The sequence below is a fragment of the Neolamprologus multifasciatus genome, chromosome 19, assembly GCF_963576455.1.
Source record: "Neolamprologus multifasciatus chromosome 19, fNeoMul1.2, whole genome shotgun sequence".
NCBI classification, from domain to species: domain Eukaryota; kingdom Metazoa; phylum Chordata; class Actinopteri; order Cichliformes; family Cichlidae; genus Neolamprologus; species Neolamprologus multifasciatus.
The window spans coordinates 27,599,608-27,614,156 of record NC_140457.1 but is presented as its reverse complement, the minus strand read 5'-3'; the positions used below and the strand labels follow the sequence as shown (position 1 = coordinate 27,614,156).

The window sequence follows — 14,549 nt, the reverse complement described above, 5'->3', positions numbered from 1 at the left end:
AAAATGAGTTTGACTAAATCTTTCTCTGTCAAGGATCAGAATGAGGTCAGAATGAAATGATGAGTTAAATCTGAGGGACATTTTTTCTCCCCGTTTTCTTTTTCTATTTTCTTTCTTCTCTTTCGCCATTCTGGTCTGAACCCGTCTGCTCTGCCACAACATCCACAAGACCACAATATGAATAATACAATTAAGTAAATAAATCAAATTGGTTTAAAGGGTGTTCTGTGTTGAGGCTGGCTGCATTCAGAGGAGGCCATATTTGTAGGTGATTACTAAACATTGCTGACATGACAAACACAGTAGAGCTGAGACCTACCAGCGATCAGCTCCTCCCACCTGTGCTGGCACACCTAACTGTACACCATCATGGAGTCCAAGTGGAAGATCCAGCGTTGTAGTTTAAAGAAAGCTGTATTCGTCCTGCATGTTTGCTTAAAGAGCCGACCAACGTCCCTGCAGCAGCCGAACCAACATGTGCATTTTGCCTGGAGACAAAGATATGCTTACGCTTACACTCTGAGTTTGTTTTATTTTTAACTTCTACTCTTGCACATGTCCCTCAGGTACATAAACAAACGAGACTCAAAGTGCTGATTTATGCTGTTATCAGGCTGCCAGCTGACGCCCAGCTTCACCAGGGGAGCGCTAAACTGCAGAGCAGGTGGTGCTTCACACACTTCACTGTGGACTCGTTCAGCCTCACTGTCCGTTATAATCTTTGAATGACTTGAAGTTATCATGACATTTAATATAATTTTTATATTACACTCCACAGTTCCACTAATTAAAACAAATCTAGTCAGAGCATGAGGCCCACATGTCAAAGGTCACTTCCTGACCAGTCCTCATCTTTGACAGTAACCTGCTATCTTCCATAATCTGACACTTATCACACAGCAAAGCTTTGTTTCTCTTGGGAAACTACAACTGTAGTTAGTGCCTACATGCACCTCCTATTTCCTTTTCCTAACCACTTTCCTCTAACCTCCACGATGTTCTCAAGGTCAAGGGAAAGGTGGGCAGGAGAACCGATGAGGACTAGAAAAGAGAAGATCTGCTGAACAAACATTAGACTGATCTCCTGGATTCCCACTGAAAACACAACGAGCCGTGCAGACGGCCATGTTTGCAGCTGGTCTTGTGTTAGACATTTGAGGAAGAGAATATTTAAATCAGTTTCCTCAGATGTGAAGCACTCGGTCTGCTGCACTGAAGTATGACTGCTGTGGTTGTGACAGGACAGCTTACTTAATGGAATCTGAGAAGTTTTCAGATCAGGTGCATACTTGCATGGATGGATGGCTGACAGCTCTAGTGTTGTCTCTGTGTTGAAACTCTCTGTACCTGTGGCTCGGTTCACTCTGGCACAGCTGGCAGAGCCGGCGGGCACGCCACTGCAGCCCCCTCTGGCTTCTGCTCCGTGGCTACTGGGTGACCCCTCATCTGGGGCTCTCCTCAGCTCTTCCCATGAGGGTGGCACGGATGCCCCTCCGGTGGTCCTCCTTGGGCTCTCGCACTCTGGGGCCTCTGGATGTCTGGAGCCTGGATCTCCTCCATGCCTGCTTCATGCCCTGGGGGCGGGGCTATGGCTCTCTACATCCTCTTGCAGACCATTACATGGGGAAACCTTCTGAATACAAGCGTGCTGATCCACACAGGTGTGCACACGGGTGTTCACTGTTCGTAGACTTAAACTACACCTTTATTGGCTGCTACCTCAAAGCACATTGTGCGCTGTCGGTCCTGCTTGCTGCACAACAACATTCAATATTTAGTATTTACTGCTGTTTACACTTAGCTAGATTAACGTGATGGTGTTGTGTTTAGTATGTTGCTCTGTTTTTTTGCTTGTTTTCTCTTCTTTCTCTCAACAGCTGATCCAGGAGATTTTTTTCTTCTTCTTTCTCACTGTCCCTCTCCCCTTCTGTTTTTCTTTCTTTCTCCCTTTCCTATCCCTCACTCATGTCTGTCCCGTCTGTAACAACTGAAAATAAAATAAAATAAATAATAAAAACAAAGGTCAATCGGACCAATACGGCCGTGATGATCCATTTGACAAAATAAATCCATTGGGTCTCCTTGTTGGTCTTCAGACAACAGTTCTGACGGCTAAAGAACCAAACGGGACAGGAAAAACAAACTCTTCAGTCCCTTATGCTAAACAAGTGTTTAGAGTTTCACTTATTGCCTCTCCTCAGGAATAATGCTGGTGCTGCTCGGGTCAGTTAATTTCTGCTTTATTGTGCTGAGCAGTGCACACACAGTGAGCAGCATGTTTCAGCTCAATCTGTTATAAACCAAATTAAAATTACTGTGAACATGCAGATAGTAATGGGATTGTTTTATTATCTTAATGTTGCTGACCAAACTGTGGGTGTTTACACAGGTATTAATCACATGACTGGTACAATAGCTTAACCAACATAAGAGTTAAATGGATTCAGCCTATTTTTAACTGTTGTGCTAAAACCGATCAGCAGAAAGGTCTGTAAGCTGTTACAGGCTAAATGGAGTAAGATCTTAGATTTTGGGAGGGGGGGCATGAAGAAAACTCTTCCTCCCAAAGCTATCTTCACCTTTTAAAAACATCGTGTCTCACAAGAGCAACATGCAACTGTTTCTCAGTTTCTCTGAATACATCACTTTGGACTGAAAATCTAAAGATGTCATCTCCTCTCCTCAGTTTCCAAAGATTTTTCCTCAGTTTGTGATGAAAAATATCCTAATTTTGTGAAATGTCCTGAAAAGCGGCGGAAATGGGCTTCCTCTGAAGGGTGGCTGGCCTAAGATAGGGTGAGAAGGGCCCAGAGTAGAGCCGCTGCTGCTCCTCATTGAAAGGAGCCAGCTGAGGTGGTTCGGGCATCTGACAAGGATGCTTCCTGGGCGCCTCCTGGGTGAGGTGCTCCGGGCATGTCCCACCAGGAGGAGGCCCCGGGGTGACCCAGGACACACTGGAGAGATTATATCTCTCGGCTGGCCTGGGAACGCCTTGGTGTCACCGGATAAGCTGGAGGAGGTGGCTGGGGAGAGGGAGGTCTGGGCTTCTCTGCTTGGGCTGCTGCCCCTGTGACCCGGCCCCGGATAAAGCGGAAAAAGATGGATGGATGGATGGTGCTGAAAATGCCATCACTTGCATCACTTAATGAACTTTGAATGGTCAGTTCAGTCTACCTACCGTCCTTGCTTCCCAAATACGTCCTGACTTTATAAAAAATATTCTCACCTTTGACAGGTACTTTCCAAATGCCACCAGGCAGAATATTGAGGATGCTCTCTCGCTTGCGTCTCCTCCTCTCAGATGCTGGATGGAGGTGTGTGCTTCTGTCTGCAGCATGTGCTGCCAGCATCCTTTGGCCCGTTGTGTGGCTCTGTTTCAGCTAAACCATTAAGCATGGCTCTGGGTTCGTGTTTATTTATTGCAGGAAGTGAAACATTGTTAAAGCGCCCTCCTTTCTTGCTTGGTTTGACCTTCAGCAGTCTGAGCTGTGTCTGCAGATATCTGCATTAATGAACAGTGGATCAGGTGTTCCTAACAACGTGGCCAAATGTGTATAAAAGATGTCTGCATCCTTTGAGTATGATGTGACCTCCCAAACACATCCACACAATGTCCTTTTCAGCAAATTGGTCCTTTGTGTTTAAGAGTCTGTCATGAGTGTTTTCCTTCCCACATGTCTGTCTTTTCTTTTTCTCTGGATGGAGTTTTATTACTGAACTTTGATTTTTCTCCCTCTCACTCTTTTACTCCTCTTGTTTTTCATCTTCACAGTCTCCCATGGTGAGACTTGATGGCTTTACAGTCCCTCCTGTTCAACAGAGAGCTGTTTGTCTATGACTAATTGCTCTGTTGTGGTCCTCTTCAGAGACCATTAGCAGCTCATACCATTCGTCAGGAGTTGGATCTCTATTATAGAGTCAAAGCCTCTGTGCAGACAAGTTATACTTGAAATGCTCGGAGGTTAAGAGCTTCTGCATGAACACACACACTCGCACTTCTTCTGGCACACAGGCTTTTCCATTAATAAGCTCCTGGGAGAGTTTAAATATTCTTTGAAGCTGATTGAAGCTTCAGACGGACTGTGGGATCTATTTTTTTATTTGTTTGGTCGTGAATCTGAAATTATCAGCTTCATTTTTGCTTTTTGTTTAGTTTATATTATTAGTATATTTTAATATATTACCATGAGTCTAGATGTTGGGTGTCAAACATCCTCTTTGCGTAACGCACCCTGATGTCATCGCTTGTCCATTCATGCCCTCTTGTTTCAGCAGCCCACCCCTCACGCTGGTTCATCAACACCTCTCACAGTTAATCCGGCTTCAGTTTTACATCTTTCACACATATCAAAGATAGGCTTAGGCACCGCGAGGGTCCACCTGGTGTTGGCTAACCAACCACACATAGTAGCATTTTGAGTTTATTATGTGTGTTTCTTTCTTGTATTGTATTGAGGACGAGTTCTTGTTATTGCGGTTATTAGTTAGGACTTGAGAGTCTTTGTATTTTGCTATTCATTCAGAGTGATGCTGAAAAACTAGTTCATGCATTTATTACCTCCAGGCTGGACGACTGTAATTCATTATTATCAGGAAGTCCTAAAAACTCCCTGAAAAGCCTTCAGCTAATCCAAAGATTTCTCCTGTTTTGGCTTCCTGTTAAATCCAGAATTCAAAATCCTGCTCCTCACATACAAGGTCTTAAATAATCAGGCCCCATCTTATCTTAATGACCTTGTAGTACCATATCACCCTATTAGAGCACTTCGCTCTCGCTCTGCAGGCCTACTTGTTGTTCCTAGAGTATTTAAAAGTAGAATGGGAGGCAGAGCCTTCAGTTTTCAGGCCCCTCTTCTGTGGAACCAGCTTCCAGTTTGGATTCAGGAGACAGACACTATCTCTACTTTCAAGATTAGGCTTCAAACTTTCCTTTTTGCTAAAGCATATAGTTAGGGCTGGACCAGGTGACCCTGAATCCTCCCTTAGTTATGCTGCAATAGACGTAGGCTGCCGGGGATTCCCATGATGCATTGAGTTTTTCCTTTCCAGTCACCTTTCTCACTCACTATGTGTTAACAGACCTCTCTGCATTGAATCATATCTGTTATTAATCTCTGTCTCTCTTCCACAGCATGTCTTTATCCTGTCTTCCTTCTCTCACCCCAACCAATCACAGCAGATGGCCCCGCCCCTCCCTGAGCCTGGTTCTGCCGGAGGTTTCTTCCTGTTAAAAGGGAGTTTTTCCTTCCCACTGTCGCCAAAGTGCTGCTCATAGGGGGTCATATGATTGTTGGGTTTTTCTCTGTATCTCTGAAGCGCCTTGAGGCGACTTTTGTTGTGATTTGGCGCTATATAAATATATATATAAATAAAATTGAATTGAATTGATGTTTCTGTTAATCACAGCTAGTCCTCTCTAACTCTAAGTTGCTCATCCTTCAGTTCTCTGTTGATTTGATCCCCTTGTGTCTCAAACCCTGTGTTAAGTCTCCCTTCATCTGTTGCAGGTCTGCGCTTCTTGTATTGTCAAGTTCTTGTTGTCAGCTCTGTCTCGTGATGTTTCCTGTTTTATTTTGAAGAGGTCACATGGTTTCTGTGGTCATTGTGTTTGAGTTGTACTTTCCCTGTGGTGCCATCATGATCCATTTGTGTCAGCCGTGTCCTCATGTGTCTCCGCTTTCCCTGATGTGCTTATGTGTGTAGCCAATCAGGTCTTCCTGTGTCTTCCTGTGTTCATTGTTGCATCGTCTGTGTTACCACCCCCATGTCGTCATAGCTACAGTCGTCTCAGTCATAGTCACAGTTGTGGACATATAGTTTTCTTCCTGATAGTCTTCTGAGTTTTCATAGTTGAATCACAGTATTTAGTTTCCCAGTTTAGTTCTAGTTTTGTTTCGCCACTGTGCTTATTGCCTTGACTCGCTGTCATCAGCCATAATAAAGGCTTTTGGTTTAAAGTCCAGGTCCTTCTCCTCGCCTGTGTCTGCCTGTTGGACAAGCAGGTGGAAGACAGACGTAATGATGGATGCAGCTATACCGAGTGATGCAACATCAGGAAGAAGGAGCACAGGACAAAGTGTAGACGGGGTTGGATCGCCACAGTTTCCACATATCTCAGTTTTTTACATTCAATAATTTATTCTTAAGGCTTTTTCTAATTTCTCCTGATTACATTATAAATTATTAATCTGTACACTGTGCAGGCAATATGTTTGTCGAGCTGAGCTTTACAAAGGAAGCTCATTGTGGATTCAGCATTAGCAGAACATTGAACTCTAACATGAATAACTGACCAAGCCAAAGTATTTAATAGACGTGTGTCATGTCTGTGGGAAGGACGGAGGAGCCAGAATGCAGGCTCGTAGACTGAACTGAACTCAAAACTCGCTTCAGTGACGGAAACGATACAAAAACCAAACTGGAACGAACAGGAACTAAACAAGCAGGGCGACATTTACTGTGTCTAAACCTCCTGAGGCCGCATCTGTAGACCGATTACGTCACAGCGACGCGCCCAAGGCTGTCTAAATTTGTAGACTCCTCCGAATCTGGCTGACAAATGTGTCCTCCTTTTCCCCAGATTTGAAGGATGGGTCAGATGTGTCCTTCGTGGCTTAACCTATCCCAGAATTCATAGCGCGGCCCAGCCAATTCCAGTTTCCAACAATGGCGGCAGCGACTTAGTTTTAATATTACTCTTATTACTCTTTCTGGGTCACAAAATAAACTTTTAACATATTTTCAGGCTAGAATGTAAACTTCAAATATCTGCTCCACCGAGACAGCGGTGACGCTTATCTGAAGGCTAGATCGTCCAATTTTACCGCCGCTCACTTCCAGCCTTCTTGGTCTTCGGAGGACCCGGCCCATGTAAACTAATATGCTACTCATTTTTATGGTGGTTTTATTTTAATGGAGAGAGACAGAAACCAAAGAAAAACACAGCTATGCTCAGTAAAAGCTGGCCCATGCTCCGACGGAGCGCTGGTGCTGATACTGCACTGGCTGCTCAGGAGTACGTCAGCTGAACCAGGACACAGCCAAACAATGGGCTGTAACATTAACATGGATGTTATAGAAATCAGAGTAATAGCAGATACTACCAGTTTGCTCTACAAAGTAGCATAAAAAGTAATGTTGTGTAATTTACCTCGACTACATTTACTCCACATGTGTAATTCTCATTATAAGCACTGGAAATGAAACCCAGAGAAAGATGATGAAACACTGGTTCTTAAACCACATGATTTCAAACTGCTGAAGTGGTGTTATTGACTCGCCACAGGAGTCCCAGAGCGAATAAAAGATAAATGCAAATTAAATTCAAAGAGCAGTAGAGGGAGATAGCTGGGTGTCTTTTTTAGTAATTGTATTGATTAAAGCTTGGTCCTCCTAGCTATTTGAGCAGATTCCCCCAGACGAAGCAGCGCTGCAGGGAAACTTGTTAGTATTAATGCGATTCTTCAGAATGTGGATAACATGTGAACTAAAGCTGTACGGTGGAGGAGACTGTTTGGTATTCTGCTGCTCATTTCGACTGCTTTGCTGTAATTAAAGTGTGAAATTAGAGAGGTTTGGTCACACAGTGGCTGAACGTGGACGCCTGAAGAACTGAGAGCAGCTCATGGCAGCAGCTAAACAGAGCAGCTGCAGTACAAAAACACTCACATCCCTGCGTACAGTTAGTTCAAAATAATACAAAGCTTTATTGTTACCAAATTTTATTTGGAAATTTGATAAAGAATTTCATATGAAATACTGTTTTCCTGAATTTATGAGATACTAAAGACTCTTTGAGAATTTTAGGGTAAGTTGAAACTTGAGCTATGACGACGTCACCTCAGTTTTGAAATACTGAGAGACACTGGTACCTTTGAGCAATGAAGATGGTTCAGCTACAGACTGTTCGTCTCATGACTATTAGAGTGTTTTTCACTCTGTGTTTAATCATTAGTCATTATTAATCCACGGCAGGGGCGACTCTAGGATCGGAGCTTTGGGGTGCTGAGCACCCAGAGAGCTGCCCATCCAGCAAGATACACTTTACTCGTCACGATGAGACGTCTTCCCCGTCTCTGTCAGTCCCTGCATCCTTAAATGTCTCCAGTTGTCCTGAGTTCCCTCTGTTCCTCCCTGTCCTCATCGTCTGTTGTCTTCGTTTATCAGTCATCATAATTTTACCATCTCTGTGCAAGTCTGCAAATTTCTTTATTAAATCATAAGATTCTTAAATTCATCAAGTCTCTCTGTGCCTGGGTCCTCATCACAAAACATGACATCACTGTTTTGTACATTTTAACAGTTTAATCCCACATTTGTGAAAGAAAAACAAAACACTTTTTTAAAAGTCTGTAACAAAACCATCAAATCTGATAAAGGTTATTTAAATGCTGCTAAAGAAGAATGGATTGGAATAAAAATAATAACCTTAACCTAACCTTAATTACTGGGAGAATAATGAATGATGCTCATAGTGAGTAAGAAGTAAACTGACTGCCTTTTTTGGACAGAGATTCACTTTTAATGTGTGTGTTTAATATAATACAGATACATAAAAATACACTCCAAAAGCAACAGGACGGTCGTATGTCGCTGATTTTACTACAGAGCAGGACGGATTGTAGGGTACCCTACATCCGTAGGGTAGGGTTAGGATGGCTCTGACCTCCTCACGGAGTTCATTAACTGCTCTGGTCTGACAGCATCGTTAACATCTTTTGTGAGGTCGCATCTGTTTCAAAGAACAATTCTAGAAAGATTAATAGCTTAAGCAGTGAGAGGCGAAAAACTAATGTATGCATAAGTGATGGTGTAACATTCTGCATTCAAGTATAAGTTGTTCTAACTGCTAAAAGTGTTTGCTAATTTTTGCCTGTCACATATATTTGATATTTGTATATGTAGCTGCCATCACCAGTGTGTGAATGGGTGGATGACTGAATGTGTAAAGCACTTTGGGGTCCTTAGGGACTAGTTAAAGCGCTGTACAAATGCAGCAGTGAGCGTGCAGCGTAAACTGTGAAGTGAGTGCGAATCGAAGCGGGTGCTCTCCAATCATTAAAAGTAACAAAGTCATTGAACACATTTATACAGTTATCTTTACGTTTATCAATCATATATCACAGATTTACAATTTTTGTAGTACTATGCTAAAAAGCAACTACAGAGCGAAAGTCTGGGTCAAGCGCCGAGGCGACGGCCAGAACAAAGGAACCCTCGAAGCGTTAAAGCTAGCTTTGTAAGAGAATATAACGGAAAAGTATGAAACGAAAATGTTTTCTTTGTTGACAGACTTTGTTCGCAGTGCAATTTATTTGTTGCTGGATTGTAAGATGAAAGTAGACACAATTTCGGGCTCCCACATTTTGTCCGAAACTGAACATTAACGAGTTTTTTACTGTTATTCAAATGCAACCGTGTAAATAACGAATAGAAGAAAAGTCATTCATTCTTACCTTATGCTAATCGTGGTGCAGGCCAGTGCAGTGCATGAACTGATGCCTTCTCCGGTCAATTCCGCTGAGAGTAAACAAGCGGAGTCCCCTGCTCTGGCAGCAACGGCGCTAGAGTCAGAGCAGGGGAGAGCTGGAACAAACCATTTTGGGAGGATGGGGGTTATCTATACTTTTGTTGTTAAAATGTTACGTCTCAACCAAATCTGAATGCTTTTTATATTTTTAGCGGTGTGTCAAACAAACAGCAAATATATTGTCAAAAAAAAGTAAGAAACCTTTGGGGGTGCTTTGATTCATTTTGGGGGTGCTGAAGCACCCATTTGTGTTTTATAACCTCAGCTGAAGCACCCCCAAAATGGGCTAAAATCGCCCCTGATCCACGGCGTGTCTTCATCTAGCCTTCCTCCCTTACTCCAACCAGTCGTGGCAGATGGCCCCGCCCCTCCCTGAGCCTGGTTCTGCTGGAGGTTTCTTCCTGTTAAAAGGGAGTTTTTCCTTCCCACTGTCACCAAAGCACAGTGGGTCATATGATTGCGATTGGTGTTGAAATCGCAATCATATGCGATTATATATATAATCATAAAACATTGCTACATTTTGTTCTTTAGCCGTATTTGAGAGAGATCACGGATTTAAGCAAAGACCTTTTTAATCAAACAGACTCCACAAAATGACATGAACTTTCAAAAAAAAACCAAGACTTTATTTTAAAAAGTATGCAGTTTTGGACACGGTTTCAAAGATTGGTGTTTTCTCATTTTTCTTTGTATTTTTGTAGTGTCTTTACGTTACAATGTAAAAAGCACCTTGAGACAACTGTTGTTGTGATTTGGAGCTGTATAAAGAAAACTGTTTTTCTTGTTTTGAGCAGCACCTGTCTGACACGGTGGTTTGACCCGTGAAAGTTTACCCCGTGTTTACTGTTGAAACTGTGATACATCACATGATACTGACATCACTGACATCAACAACACAGGGAAGAATAAGCCAACTTTGAACCCACCCATTTACAACCCATCCCTGTGTAATTAAAGGGCCTGTAACAGTTTTTATGATATGAAAGGGAAATCTTGCATGGCTAAAATATGCTAATGTTATTATTTTTAAAAAAGTTAAGTAATTCATCTGAAGACTTTTCCGGAAGCTCTTACAGCAACCTGATAATAAGGAAAAACAATAGTAATAACTGCATAACTAACTTTTCAGCTTCACTATGTGACAACAGTTGTAATGTTAGCAGTGGTAGGCTTAATATGCACACTGAAAACATACACTGATCCAAAACTACTCCCAGAGTCCTCACAGTGTTACTGGAGGTCAAAGTCAGAAGTAGTAGAGACACTGTGTTTTATAACCTCAGCCATGCAACCTCAGTTTTGTCTGAATGTAGAGTTCATCCAGACCTCTATGTGTGTGTCACAACATGCCTGAAGCTGATCTGTATCATCTGACTTGACGGATAAATAAAGCTATGTATCATCTGTATAGCAATGAAAATGTATGCAGTCTTTTCTAATGATATTATCTGAAGGAAGCATACCTAGTATAAAAAGTACACAGAACCCTGATGAACCCTTTGACTAACTTCTGTGTGTGAAGACGCTTCATTTGTCATCTGATAGATGTGATTAAAAGCACTGAAGTGCAGTTCCTTTAATACCAATGGTTTGTTATAATCTGTGAAGTAAATTATTATGGTCATATTAGTATCAAATGGTACACTGAGGCGAGTCCACTGACCAAAAGAAGCTCCTTCGCAACTTTCAGTAGTTCCCCAAAAGTTGACTCTGTTCGTCTGGACGTTTTCTGAAAACCTGCATCAAGACAAAACTTTCAGTATTGCTGTTTTTGTGCTAAGACGCGCTCTAAAGGAATACTTGGCGTAACAGTCGTTGTCAATCTAAATACAGTCCTGTTTTCCTTGATTAGTGACAAATCGTGGACAACTTTTACTTTTGCGAGGCCAAACAAACGTCAGCTCAATGCCATTTCCTCTCCCTTTGCACGCCAGTGAGCATGTAACAATATTAACAAAATAATCAACCTGTGGGAGTAAAGTTTAGGTAGCTCCTCTACATTTTGTTGACACATGAAACTGAAGAAGATAACGATGAAGAAATCTCTTCCTTAAACTTAGTTACAGCACTTTCAGAAAGACATCTGTTGTAATGAAATTTAAAAGTGTAATTAAATGTTTTTAAAAACTGATCAAACAAATCACAGTTTTCAGGCAACACTGTAAATGTTCAGTTTGTACTGTGTGACAGGACAAGATCCACACTGTGATTAAAACAATGAGAACTCTGCAGTAAATCGGATAAGAGGCCTGAGAGGTCGGACCACGAGGATGATGGATAACAGAATAGTTTTTGACCCTTCCAGTTATGGTGGACAAACCTAAGAGAAGAACTGAAAGTGTGTCAGGTCTCAATCCTGACAGTCGAGGTGGTGATTTACTGAAACTAACACAATCTTCTGTTGTAACCAGGTATCTGTGAGAGTAAACATATTAAATCATTCACTATCAGGAAAGAAGCAACACTGTATTGGCAGAATTCCACATGATTCATATGAATAACCTCCAAGCAGGTCTCATTACTACAATTTTACAGTTGTATGTTTGCTCTCTGCCAGCAGCTTTAGACGGTGCTCAGCCGCCTGCTCAGGAATACAGGCAGTGTGGTCTCTTGGAGTCAGCGTTGTGTTTCTAAGAGCAGAGGTTTTTCCTTGGTGGCATTTTCACTTGTCGAGTGGAGAAAATGTATTCAAAATGAGGATGGTTGGTCCCAGGGCCTTCTGTTTCAGACTGCAGCTCAGAGGCCCTGACTTCTGAGCTGCTCAGCAGGACTTGCTGGGGGATAGCTAACCGGGGATAAACTCCTTTGACCCACAAAAGACAAAACCGTGGACAACACTAAATCAAAGAATATAGTCCAAACATAAACAGCAGGCCATATTGCTGGTAACACAAGAAGTGAGTACTAAGACTATAACTGAGTGGGAGTCCACACCAAGTAAGAGTGCCACCAATTTAATCTTGTGTACTAGAAATAAGGTCATTTTAAATGAGGACCAACATTTTCCAGAGTCATGACAGAGTCTACAGTCATTTAAACACAATTTCCACTGTAGCTGTTTGTTGAATAATGTTAATGCATTACTGACTCTATCTAGAATAGAATAGAATAGAATAGAATAGAATAGAATAGATGTTTATTGTCACCATTACAACCGTCTGGATAACTTCTACAGTCAGACAAGGTAACCTGGTGGGTTTATAAAACACAGTGTGTCTGCATGTTTCTGACTCTGACCTCCAGTAACTCTGGGAGGACTCTGGGAGTAGTTTTGGACCAGTGTATGTTTTCAGTGTGCATACTGTCACTGTTACTCTCCGTTAGCAGCATGAAGTTTTTTACATTAACATTTCTTTAGAATGAGAGAAAAAAACAAAAAATAGACGTAAAGTTAAAGAAGTAGCTACAAAGTATCTACACAGTTATATACAAGTTATAGGTGCCATATAAAGGAGCAGGTGCAGTGTAATCAGTGGCAGTGCACACTGAGTAAGAGGTAGGACTAGAGGTAGAAATGCTGGTTGCTTAATAAATACAGTTTATAAATAGATTGTATTAGATGTGTTATAACAGGTGTATCTATAGGTTTTTAAATACAGTGAAAATGTCCATAAATGTTAAGAGCACTGCTCTCCAGTGAGGAGTGTACGAAAGTCATTTAATCTAGGGTTTTCCAAGTCTAGAGTGATTTAAACATGGTGTTTGCTTAAAGTTATTTAATCCTTGCAGATCCCCCAAGCTGATTTCAGAATGAAATGGTTCAAGTTAAACTGGGCAAAGTTCCTTTTAGTGGGTTAATTTCCTTTTAATCCCCCTTTCTCTCCTATTCACAAATGAGGGGGAAAATGCCATTAAAGTGTTGTAATGGTGCATGGAGCCGCTGCTGCTCTAGATCTCTTTAGTGGGAACTGATTACTACTCGTAAAAAAGAAAAACTTCTCTGAATTCTTATTTCTGTGTCTCCATCTCATTCGGTCGTGCTCTCCTTAATGCTCCCTCGCTGCTATTTGTAATTATCAACATAAGGTGATTTGGTCACGAGCAGCCAATCCCCGGACAGGAATGGCAATAATGTCTTTAGTATTCGTTCCTTTTGAGTAAGGCTGGATAATGGGAGGAAATTAAGAATTCATCTCGGACCGTCTTTTTAATTTAGCCTGAACTCAGACTGAGACATATTTACAACAAAGCTCTCCTGATCTCAAAGACAAAACTCCTGCACCAGTTCCTGCACCACACAAGAAGAAACTGTGGCCTGTGTGCAGAGATCAGGTTTAAACTTACAGCATCTGGAAACAATGATGTTTTTAGCTAGTAACAAAGTGCTAAAGATACCATTTAAAAGTGGTTCTTTGCTAATGTTATGTGTAGAGACAACACTGGCAGCAAGAGCCAAATGACAAACTGGGAATGGAGTGCAGGGCCGCAAAAACACACTGAACATGAATTTTATATCTTAGTAAACCACCGAGTGCACATTTTGTAAGAGTAGACTTTGCAGATATAATAATTGTTTTATTTATTTAAGACTTAATTAGACTTCAGATTAGAAAAGTCTGGTTACACAGAATCAACATGAATCATCTTAAACCAACCAGTCATTTCAGCTTACAGCCCATAATAGTTTAGCAACAGATCTGTGTCATCAGAAGGGAAATCAATACAAGCACGTGTGTCCTCATCCATGTTTTATTGAATTTTGACATCATCTTTATTGGTGTTAAAATCCAGAGCCTGTATATATATGGATGGATGGATGTATAACCAACACGGGCTGGTGTAACGGAGGAAGTGTGCTTATGAACAGAAGCTGGATGAAAACTGAACTGGTTTTCTTTCTTTTAAAAAAATATTTATTCAAATATATCGTTGATCGTCCGTGTTCAGTGTTAAGCACGGAGACCTGGATGCTGCCATCCCGCCACCATCGCTGAGCTCAGCCTCCCTCTGCTCTCCTGAGACCCGTGAAGGAAGCAGGAGATCGGACACGTGCGCGCTGAGGGCTCGGGCTGTCATT

At 41.8% G+C, this 14,549-nt stretch overlaps 1 protein-coding gene and 1 long non-coding RNA gene across 2 annotated transcripts in view; both read left to right on the top strand.

The window, feature by feature from the left end:
• LOC146496756 (uncharacterized) overlaps nt 1-14,549 on the top strand; it is a 496,205-nt gene that overhangs the window by 331,550 nt on the left and 150,106 nt on the right. The window lies entirely within an intron of this gene.
• LOC146496757 (uncharacterized) overlaps nt 1-14,549 on the top strand; it is a 358,433-nt gene that overhangs the window by 256,067 nt on the left and 87,817 nt on the right. The window lies entirely within an intron of this gene.